Raw genomic sequence first — 12,452 nt, forward strand, 5'->3', positions numbered from 1 at the left:
GGGGGTATTTTACATATTTATTACCCATCAGGGTGGGTATACAATTAAAAATCGGGTCTGGGGGTGCCATTTAACATGGGACTCAATGGAAAATTGTAATGGCATGCGATGTGACCCGATTTTAAAATTGTATACTCAGCCTGGGAAAAGGCTGAAAACGGGTCCATCGCATACCTTAATTAGTGGTATTCGATGTGATGGGCGCTGTGATAATACATAAGTACCAAAATACATCTTAATTATTTTGATTCAGACTGAATGTAAAAGACCTACAGGATAGATTACCAGGAGGCCGATGCACCTATGAGGCCTCTTGTACAGAGTTTTGGCCATGTCCCCCACACAAGCAACCTTTGCCTATTCACAGAGAAGAGTACACAACATTACAAATACTCATCTAAGGCGCCATCTATATCCATTGTTACATCTGTTATTGGGGATAGGAGTGTGCGCTATCTGGGAATGTAACATTTTCAGGGGGTGTTCCTGGACAGCACTGGGAGAGGGGTGGAGATATTTTTGATATCCGGGGGACATGGTTTCATTATGGTAATAAGTTCTTTGCCTGCTTGATGAAGGTTTAGGGTCTGTTTTTAGTCTCAATGGGGGAGGTGGGGCATTACTTTAAATGTGGATGCTTTTGTCTTGTCACAGCAGCTTAAAAGGTCTGGGAAGGGGGACCGGGGGGAGAAAAAAAAACTAACATCCTCTTTTGGGGGGAATTCAACAGTTTTGCACTGCTTTAGCTCCTGTCTAAAAATGACAGGAGACTATTCAATTGTTTGTGCCACTGACTGCTAGTGCCATGGGCACCCATACCTCACACACCACTGAGGTGCCGAGCAGAAACCTGCCTAACCCTGTGTGGGTTTAGCAGCTTTATGTTGATAATTCTGGTGCATTTTATTGCAACAAATAGCAGATGTGTGCTGTAATTCGCGCCAAGCGGCCAGGCCCGGCGACAGGGGGGGGGGGGGGGTCAAAAGGGACAGCAGCCATGGGCCCTGACAATGTTTGGGGCCCCAAAGCCAACCGCACAGCTGCTCAGCCCCCCACTCTGCTTCCCTTTTAACTACTGACATCTGTTAGTCTTCCAGTGTCCATAGCCCCGCTCCCTCGCAGCAAATACGACACCGGTCATGTAATCGTGTCATATTGGCCCCACCCCCTCACCACAACCCACGGGATTATGTCATGGATGGGGGGTTTAAAGATGCTATGGCATCCTCCCTCAAGATGTCAGTGTAAGTGCACTACACGTATATGTGTATGTCTGTTTTATACATGTGTACTGTATATGTATTCTATCTATCTGAGTGTACATGTATGTAATCTATGTGTGTGCATTTGTGTGTATATGTATGTGTGCATATAACATCAGTTAACTTCCGGGGCAGCAGGGGGGGGGGGGGGGTCAAAGGGGTCAATTGTGCCCCAATGATCTGGAGGGGCCCAAAGCCAGCATCCCTATAAACCGCCCAGCCTCTTTTCACCTGGGCTCCCTACCACCACTTAGACATCGGCTCTGCTGCCGCTTAGCCAACAGAACCCCTACCACTCAGACACCCAGCCTCGCCACCACCCAGGCACCCAGAACCCAACTGCTCAGACCCAAGCCACTTAGACGTCTGGTCGCCAGTGAAGTGAACACGAGCATTGGTGGGTGGGGGTACAATGAAGAGGTACTCTGCGCTGGGATCAGCTATTATATGGCACATCTTGTAACACTATTCCCACCCTCCCTCCATGCACCAATATTCCAACCCTCCACCCCTGCTCCGCACCACTACTCCCACCCACCATATCTGCTCAGCATCACTACTTGCATCCACCCATCCTGCTCTGCACCACAACTCCCTCCCTATCTGCTCCATACCACTACTCCTATCCTCCTGCCCTGCTCTGCACCACTACTCCCTCTCTGCTCCACACTACTACCATGCTTGATGGGGAGGAGGGCCCCCAGAGATATCCCTGTATGGTGCCCCAAGATTTCTGTTGCCGGCCCTGCAAGCGGCACAGGCCATTGAATATTGAGGTGGGAGCTACAGGCACAAGAAAATAATTGAAATCCACCCCTATATAAATATATATATATATATATATATATATATATATATATATATATATATATATATATATATATAATATGCGGTCATCAACAAATTTGTAGTGTATTTAAAATAGATCATCTCGGTTATATTAATTGTGAACTGCAAAAGAACAACCTTCAGTCTAAGTGGATAATTAAAATATGACTAAGTTTCATTTTTTAGAAAACCTGTGAAATGAAAAACATGTGAAAAACCCCTCAGGCTACCTAAGTGTCAAAGTACATAGTCAAATACAGTATAATATAGCGCCTTATTTAGAATTAAGATCATATCCAGAAAAATGATGTTGCTCTTTAGACGGATAATGTTTCAAATAAAGCTGGACAGTATTCAAGATATACTAATGTGGTTAACATGCATTCACAGATACATTCGGCTAGAGATAGATACATTTGTAAAAAGCATGTAAAACATATATGAACCGCATATAAAACAAGTAACACACCCATGTCCGATATATTGCATTGGACATGCATTTTCACAAGAATTTATTCAACTGAAAAATTTCTATGGTGAGACAGAGGTGTAAAGTGTTCAGCTTTACTATTGCCACATATTAATACTTCCATCATGAAGAAGATAGTTAATGTGCAGAAAAAGAATTAAAACATTTGTAAATTAATATAGTTCGTAAATAATTAGTAAAAAATGGTTTACCTCAAATAACAAAGCATTTCTTCCACTTATGATGGCAAAACAGGACCACTATTGCAGTGTTATATGTACATCTAAAAGTGGCATCACCATACTATTTCATACTGCTGGGAGCTAGGCAGTACAATCCCAGTGTTTTTTTCAACCATGGGATTGAAGAAAAGAAAAAAAAATATTCCAAGGCTATGGCCGGGCCCAGACACCACACAGGAAAAAATTAAGTCGTTCCTGCTATTAAAATACCCTCATAGCCCCACCTCCAGCCACACAGCATTCACTGACTCACCCCCTACGCCTCCCACAGACACTGGTTTTCCCAGAACTGGACAGTGCAAGCAAGGGAAGCCCAAGCAGCTTCACTTAAGAGCCATGCAGCAGCAAGTTTAAGCAATTAGGAGTCAGTCCTCATGTCCACTTGCAAGTTGCACTGTTGCACACAGCACAACAGTAGTGTGCTGGAGCAACCCCATGCACTTTGGTGTGACTGTTGCACTGGGCGTGGGTGACTGGCAGGCCAGGCAGAAGCAGCTGCCCCTCTCTGGCAGCAGGGTATTCACCGCAATTGTGATGGACACTGACACACTGAATTAAATTAGTGTCACCTAACTGACCACGTTGATATGTCCCATTCATTTCAATGGAATATCTACATACAGTGGGTTATTCTGGTTTACTCGCAAAGGCACAATCACTCTCTGACGGACAAAACAATGTGCACTGCAGGTGGGGCTGATGTAACGTGCAAAGCGAGTTAGATTTAGGCGTTTTATTGTTTCTGTGCAGGTTAAATACTGGCTGCTTTATTTTTACGCTGCAATATAGATCTCACTGAAGTACAAACCACACCCAAATCTAACTCTCTCTGCACATATTACATCAGCCGGTACTTATGTAGTATCTGGGCGTCCGATTTAGAAATCGGATCGCATCGCATGCGACCAAATCGTATGCGATGCGATGGTCAAGATTTTTCCATAGGATTCAATGTTAAAATGGTCTGAGTTCATTTTAACATAGAATTCAATGGGAAAAAGGGGTCCTTTTCCTTTCCCCACTATCCAAGTGGGCATGGAGTTGGTTATAAACCTGTGGCGAGCGTAGCGAGCCACCGAGCCGGAAGCGTGGCGAGCCCCGCGAGGGGACACAGAATACTTTTTAAGAAATATGCGTCCGCTCGCCACGCTTCGGGCTCGGTGGCTCGCTGCGCTCGCCACGCTATATAAAATCAACTCAATGCCCACTTAGATAGTGGGGAAATGAACAGGACCTTCTTAACATTGAATCCTATGCAAAATCGCATCGAATCGCATCTGATTGTATGCCTTAAGGTAAGGCATACAATCACAAAATCGGATGCCCAGATACTACATAAGTACCCATCAGCCCCACCTGCAGTGCATATGGTTTTGTCCATTAGAGAGTGGTTGTGCCTTTGTAAGTAAACCAGAATAACCCCCACAGTTCAGAACTACATTTGAAGGATTGTAACGCTACAGTAAATAGATCATCAACAGGAATGGGAAATTAATGTTTAGTGATGGCTACAATCAAGTGGTGTTTTTTACCTATGGACTGCAGTCACTTGCTAAGCAATTTGACTGCATGCACTGAATTAGCTAGCTGGCGATAACGACGTGCTGGACTGCGCATCGCCATCGCTCAGCGGCATACACACAGAGCGATCTGTGCTTACTTTTTCACTTCGAAAGAGAGCAGGAAAAAAAATGGTACTTGTTTCCTAGCACGGCGCCCACGATTTTCATCTTATGCCATCGTTTCGATCGCATGCGATGCGATGAGACCCGATTTTTTAATTGTACAGGCACCCTGATGGGTGATTACTATGTTAAATGCACCCCCATTGTTAACGCCACCCCCACTATGAACGCCAACCCGAAGCATGGCGAGCGCAGCGAGTTGATCTTATATAGTGTGGTGTGCGCAGCGTGCCACTGAGCCCGAAGCGTGGCGAGCCCCGCGAGGGGACGCAGATTACTTCACATGTATTTCGCGTCCGCTCGCCACACTATATTGTAATGGGTTGCGATGAGATATTAAAATTGTACAGTGCGGGTCTTAAGACCCGAAAATCAGGTCCCATCGCATACCTTAATTAGTGGTATGCGATGGCATACGATGGGCGCCATGCTAGGAAACAAGTACCAAAAAAACAAAATTGCTCCGTATGCCACTTAATGAAGGTTTCCAGTGATGTTTTTGGTGAGTTGCAGCAACAATTGCCTGAGCCCTAATTATATTTGGCCCCCTGGTAAAAGAACAAGACAGGGCCAGAGCCATGGTGGGGCTTATATTTTTTTCTATTCCTCAAAGACATTACTTTACCATTTATTTTCTTCCACTCAACGCTTGAGAGATGGGTGGAAATCACACATCGGGGCGGGACTGTACAGAAATATGCCTTATGAGGCAGCCTGACCACTAATCAAGTTAGCTGCCGTGTTTCTCTCTCTGGGCGAGATGTACGAAGCTTGAAAAGTGATAAAATAAAGAGTGATAACCCACCAACCAATCAGCTCCAACCTGTCATTTTTCAAACACAGCCTGAGACATCGCAGTTACGAGCCGATTGGTTGGTGTTTTATCACTTTTCAAGCTTAGTACATCTGGCCCATAGTGCAGAGAAGAGACTGCCTCTCTAATGTACTGCAATAATATTTAGAACACAAGTTAGCCACTACGTGCTGTTTACATTAAGCTCCTCCCAAACAAAAACACTGAGATACACCATCTTCCCTAGGTATTTTAAGCATATTTTTTAATAGACCTCCGCACTTTACCATTATTACAGTTAGGACACACTGCATTCAGGAATAAGCCAAAGTTTTATTTCATTACCAACAACAAATAGCTGGCTTCTGTTGCATTTTAGGGAATTTTGTCCATCTTCATGACCAGTCAGGGCTATACAGATAACTTTTGCACACTGTGGCAGAGAAAACAATTATTCTGGAAGAGCCTCTGGATTAAAGCAGTATGATTGCACCATTGCTGACCCTACAGTAGTAGGAACCAACTGAGCAGGGCACTGTGGCAGTGCAGGAGGACGTGTTGCTATAGGGTTCTAAAGAATGTGTTTCTACAAGTAATGGCCACACCCTTGAGGTGGCATTGAACATACTTCGGTCTACATAGGGTCCTTAACCATACAGCAAGGCCATTTTCACAAGAAAATTGCACATTTTACATATTTAAACAACTAGTTTTACTGTGGCCCCTTGAACAAGATCTTTCAATGCGGCCTTCTGACTAGAAAGGGTTGTGATCAGGGTTGCCACCTCTCCCGGATTTCCGGGAATCTCCCGTTTTGGGTGGCAACCCTCAAGGAGGCTTTTCCAGTTTCCCGGAATCCGGGTATTTGAAAAAGCCTCCAGCCCTATATCTTCTCCCCAGAGCACCCGTCCCCCGCTGCAACTCCGCAGCCTCACACTCGCGAGATGATGATATCATCTCGCGAGTCTTTGTACTGCAGGCCCGCCCCTGCCGCTCGCCCTCTGACTCGCATACGCTCTCCGCTGTGCTCACTGTGCTGACCCCGGTCACGCTACACAAACATCATCCGGACCGCCGGCAGCCTCCTCTCTGCTGCTCAGCATAACGCTGGCCGTCCTCCTGCCAGCGCAGCCCTGCCCAGCCCGCCATTATTAGGTAAAGTTAAGCCGTGTGTATATTTGTGTGTACATATATATTTATATCTCTATCAATATCTACACATATACTAATGTCACTACTGCCACCCCAATGAGAGGTCCGATGTGTATACACTATTATGTCACGATTTTTATTATACTTTGTCACACATCACGATATCCAGCACACTAGGGTCCCCCAGGACTAATACCCACCGGTATGTGCATTAGTTTAGGAGATCGAAATCTCCAGGAATCGATAACAAGTGAGGTGGCAGCCCTAGTTGTGATAGAGTTTAAAAGCTTCTGTACTTCTTACCAAAAGGATGCTATGGCTGGGCAGGCCGTTTAATATAACCCCCCCAAAAAACTGACATTTTATCGCAACTTGTGGGTGCCCAGATTAGCAATCAGCTTTTAATATGTAGGTGGAAGATGTAAAGACGCATTAACACAATTATGCAGATATATTTCCATTCGTAGTTTGTAATGTGCCTCATAATAAAGAATGACCATTCACATGTGTGAAAAGAACCAAATATAAGCAAAAAGTTCATCATTTATTTTACACTTTACAAGCAAGTGGCTTTTTCTCAAAGGGGGAACCATAGTACTCTGATGTATGGCTGGCAATGTGCAATCGCACCATATGATGCATGTCGTTAGGACATTTGCTGATTAATGCAGAGAAAAGGGGAAAAGTTTCTTTATTATGCCCCTGCTGGGTTATTTGGTTAGAATCCTGGCTGTTGGGATGCTGACAGTCAGAATCATGATGCCAGCATAGTGATTTGCATCTAGAAGACTGTAACCAGCATGAATGAGGATGCAGACATCGGAATCCTGACTGCCAAACATCCCGATCGTAACTATGTGGGGTGGCATAGCGATTATCGAATGACTGAGCATGCGTACCATATGTATTGCACAAGCAGCCACATTGAATAACCAGAAGCCAGCGTTTATAGGTGGAAATATGCAGTTTTTTGGGTGCATTTGAAAAAAAAAAGCAGACGGGTCCCGGGCATTTTAAGGGTGTATCTTTGACGTCAGTGTTGACCAGTTCCAGCCTGTGTCATTCTCAGATTAGTGCCAACCTCAGACCTACTCAGATTTGCACAGATGGCAAAGTCTCTTAGACGTTTCGGGATTTGCGAATGGCCATCGATCCGTGATGCATTTGAAAATTTGTACAGGGTGTTTATTATTTCAGTATGGGTGGCAGCTTACTGTTCGCAATCAACTGCAATTTCTCAGATTAAAGTTCCATACTGAAGTAGGCCCTATGATAGCAGGTTATAGCATATAGAGCATGATAATAAGTTATATCTGATAGAAAATGCATGAAGGCTGTTAAACGCTACAGACAGGACACCTAAAATTACAGGAGCCATCTTGTATAATGGGCTCAGGACTATGGTGATAAAATACACATGAGCTACAGGAGTGTTTGTAGAAAAACACCTTTGTTAAAAACTAAAAACAGGTTCTACGAGTAATTTCCTGACAGCATGACTCCGTATGTTACACAGAGGAACTCCCTAGGTGATGCCAGAAGGGTGCATTGTCCACTAGTAGACCAAAAATGTGGCTACCAAACAAACCTAAAAAATTACATTCCACTATTTCCAGATGTGGGGTTTATAACATACAGTAATATAAAAGTCAATAATGTGCAATATCAAGCATCTCCGTACTGGAGTTTTCTCCTACATTCACATACCCACCAATGCATATAAGAAGCTTAACATGTAGTCTGGTTTTACGGATGGTGTAATGGTTAGCATTACTGCCTCACAGCACTGAGGTCATGGGTTTGTTTCCCACCAGGGCCCTAAGGCTGGTTTCACACACTCCGGCTCCTGACGGACGGTGAAATCCCGCACAGCCAGGGAGCCGTGCCGCACACATTAGTTGTGAATGGACACTATTGTGTCCATTCACACGGGACGGCCACGGTCCGGCCGCACGGCTGCAGCCGGATCCTGCCACTGGAAGGGGCGGCTGCCGGGCTGTGGCCATCCCCTCCATGATAAAGTACTGTGTGCGGCACGGCTCCCTGGCCGTGCAGGATTTCACCGTCCGGCAGGAGCCGGAGTGTGTGAAACCAGCCTATCTGTGCAGAGTTTGTATATTCTCCCCCTACTTGCGTGGGTTTCCTCTGGGTACTCTGGTTAACTCCCACAATCCACAAATATACTGGTAGGCTAATTGGCTCCCAACAAATTAACCCTAGAATGTCTGTGTCCGTGTATATGTGGTTGATAATATAGATTGTAAGCTCCACTGGGGCAGGGACTGATGTGAATGTTCAAATATATTCTCTGTAAAGTGCTGCGGAATATGTATGCGCTATATAAGAAACTGTTTATAAATAAATAGAGGTAGGAAGGCCCTGCTGACAAGCTTACAATATATAAAATGCCCTCCTGTTTGATGGAAAGATAGCTTCCAGAGAAAAAAAAATAATATACATTGGTGAATGGTACACAAAATTAAGTGAATACAATGAAGGTGCCCATACACAGGTTTAGCCCATTTTCATCCAATTCCGACAGATTGGGCATATATATATATATATATATATATATATATATATATATATATATATATATATATATATATATCAGATGAAAATTGGCCAAATCAGAGGTGCTTGACAACTGGTCCGATCCCACAATGTATCGCATACGATCAGGGCTGTAGGTGTGTGCCAGGAAGCAACGGGGCAGAGAGGCACCCTACACCCTATCCTTACAAAGAAATAAGGATTAAAAAGGGATGAGTTTACCTGAAGGGTAAAAAAGGGGCAGACTAGATGGGCCAAATGGTTCTTATCTGCCGTCAAATTCTATGTTTCTATGTTTCACACGCTCTGCATCTTCTGCTGCCAGCTGCTGTGCCAGTTGTGTCAGTCTAAAAGGCAGCAGCTCTATGTGCCTCCAAGAACAAACCACCCACCCCCCCCACCCCATCCTGCCTCCCGCCACTGGCAGCCGAGAGAAGGGCTGCAATAATGGCGGCCATCAAGTGCCAAGCCACATGTAGCCGTCCGAGGAAGCTGAGTAAATTACTTAAAATAATATTTGTGTACACATGCATAGGATAGATTAGATACACAGAATATTTGTTTTTATTTTGTTATGGTTTTACATGTGTTCTGGTCACTTGGATTTACGTCAAGAACTGCCCAGCAACCCAGCAGTAGGCAAATGCATGGATTAGCACTGTGCTTTGACTGGACCAGGGAGGTCAAAAGTACAGAGACAGACAAGACGCTACTATTGTGGACAGAGAAATACAATACAGCTGCACAGTACTGGCACATGTCACAAAGTCACAAATGTCTCTTCACCGTCATACTTAAAGTGCCTACACAATGAGATTTGAGCTTCCGATTTTGACAATACGATTTGACAAATCGCACAGTGTGTATATAGCTTGTGATGCCAATGTGTACCCCTGTGGCATAGACCTTAAAAGAAAAAATACTTCTTGCACCTCATAAGTGCCATGGGTTTGGTTCATTGGCTCGACAGTGTCTATGTTGACTGCAAAAAGTTGACAAGTTTGGATACAAAAGTTCAATACCAGGAACTGCTTCCATACCCTCAGCCCACTCTTCTACCATCTATGTAACCATGTCACATCTCCATATAGCAAATCCAACAATAGGTGATCTTCTAGGCTCACTAGGTGGTGGAACCTATATTTGCAGGTGCTACCACACACACACTGATTGTGTATAACTGGAACAGTAAAAGTATTTGCTGTACAATCATGACCTCAGAAATGAAGACAAAAATAGCTGCTCTTACGTCAACTACAAATTCCCTTTCTGCTAATTTAGTCTATCGAGCAAAGCAAAATAATTATTCAGATATAGTTATGGATTACCAAAGCATAAAACAGGCCTTATGACGTCTGTCTATAAAAGTCATTATGTGGATTATTCCTGCAATTTATATTTGTACAAATAAGGTACAGCTTACTTCACAGTCCAAAAGGTCAGTGTATAAACTTGCCAAGCTGTTTCTGGTAGATTACAATGGCTAAACGTGTGTAGATATGGGATACGGTCACTGGGTCACCAAGCATTAGGTCGACATGACTGAAGGTCGACGTGACTGAAGGTCGACAGGCAGGAGGGTCGACATGGGGTTTTTCACTGTTTTTTGAGCCGACATGTGCCCTACCATCCACTATGGCAGGGGTGGGGAACCTTTTTTGTGCCAAGAACAGTTTGTATGGGGAAAAAATCCTTCGGAAGCCACATGTAAAAATGTCTCTTACAAATTGTCCTGCTGCAGCCGTCCCATGCTCCGGCAGCTGCCGCTGAATAGGACCGACAGTCTCTGGCGGCTGTGATTAAGAGGAATCTCATGAGAACTACTGACCTCTCGTGAGAATTCCCCTGTACTTGACTCACGGCGAAGCCGCCGGGACGGGTGGGCGGGCCACTCAGACCGGCTATGGGGGCCGCATATGGTCCCCAGGCCTGAGGTTCCCCACCCCCACACTACGGGGTGGTGGGAGAATAAAATAATAATAAAATAGTGTGCAGAGCGTAGCAAGGCTCCGTTCCCGAATGGGGGAGGTGGGATGGGGAGAAAGTGTGAGGAACTAAAAAATCCCAATCACAAGAACATTGGCAACTTATGTCAAAGAATTTGGGTAAATAAGTACAAATGCATCCATGCCGCATTGTAACAAATATGAGCATGGCTGCAGCTGCAGCTCATGTGATCAAAGTGTTGCGCGAGTGTATTTTACTCGCCCGACATCCAGATGGCACAGGACTGGAGAAACCTCTCCCACCTAATAAACTAGACCAGTCATGAACAGCAGATTTGTGCACTCAGACTTCCAAAGCTCACATTTTTCTTTTGCTGTTTTTACCATTTTACATGTACACAAAACTAATGCTGGTAGGATTAAACGCGCTTACTGTATGCAAAAAATACTTTGTCAAACAAATAGAATTCAAGTTAAATCACAATCGTCCTACGAATAAATATGAATAATAGTATATCTCCTTGTATAACAATGTGAGTAGCTATCACAGTAGCCTACACAGAATTCAACACTGAAAGTATTTTAAATGAGATTGTTGTAGAAAAGAAATTAGCACGTACTATTCGTTTTCAAGAAACACTCAAGACCAGGACTCTTATGTATATCAACAGCTGTGCAAGTAGTGCCAGGAAAATATGAATGATGGTGCCTTATCATTACGAAACCGCAAGTAACACAACACTTCCCTGTGGTTATATAGAATCATTTAAATTTGCTTATAACCACATTTCTTGGAGTTTATCAAGCCCTCCACTGGGGTCCAGTCTTTTAGTATTTCCAGCAAGCTGCATAATGTTTAATTGGTCCCACGCAGGAATTTCAATCCCTCACACACCATCCGCCAGCAGTCAAAGCATAACAACCATATGATTCCGTGACACTGGCTAGGAGTAGATTTTCTGGGTTGTTTTTTTTTCAGCTGATGCAACCGAGAAGGATTCAATGGTTAACACTATAGGCTAAAATCAATTACGTGTAGCTGAACATCAAAAGACAAAACTATTTGCCCATTACGGTAGACACAATATTGCAATCATATATTGCCTGGTTCTAGAGTGAGCTATGGGATTGGAGAAAAGACCTGCATTATTGCACTAGGCGCCATTCCAGAACTGCATGTCATGTCACAGCAAAATAGTAATTTGAATCAGTACTTATGGCTATAGATGTGGCTGTGATAAGCTTACTAATGACACATTATCGGTGCCATGACAAACAGGATGAAGCTAATTACATAGCAGTACAGCTTCTGTTGTATACGCTCTGCAATGAGTTCTAGAAATAAAAGTGAAAGTCTTCTACTTAATAAGGAGAATAGATTACTTTGGTACTGTTTCCCGTTTTTTCAGCTGCACAGTGTCACACAGATGTTACACATGCTATCCAAGATGTTTTATACATATTTTTCCAGATGCAAGGTCCTGGGAAGCAGGCAAGACATCACTCGTGTCAATTATTAAGT

At 44.0% G+C, this 12,452-nt stretch overlaps 1 protein-coding gene across 4 annotated transcripts in view; it reads right to left on the reverse strand.

Annotated features, from left to right (window-relative positions):
• The window catches only part of CRTC3 (CREB regulated transcription coactivator 3), a 110,480-nt gene that overhangs the window by 66,923 nt on the left and 31,105 nt on the right, over positions 1-12,452 (reverse strand). The window lies entirely within an intron of this gene.

This window comes from Crinia signifera, chromosome 4 (genome assembly GCF_055691185.1).
Source record: "Crinia signifera chromosome 4, ASM5569118v1, whole genome shotgun sequence".
In the NCBI taxonomy this organism is placed as follows: Eukaryota; Metazoa; Chordata; class Amphibia; order Anura; family Myobatrachidae; genus Crinia; species Crinia signifera.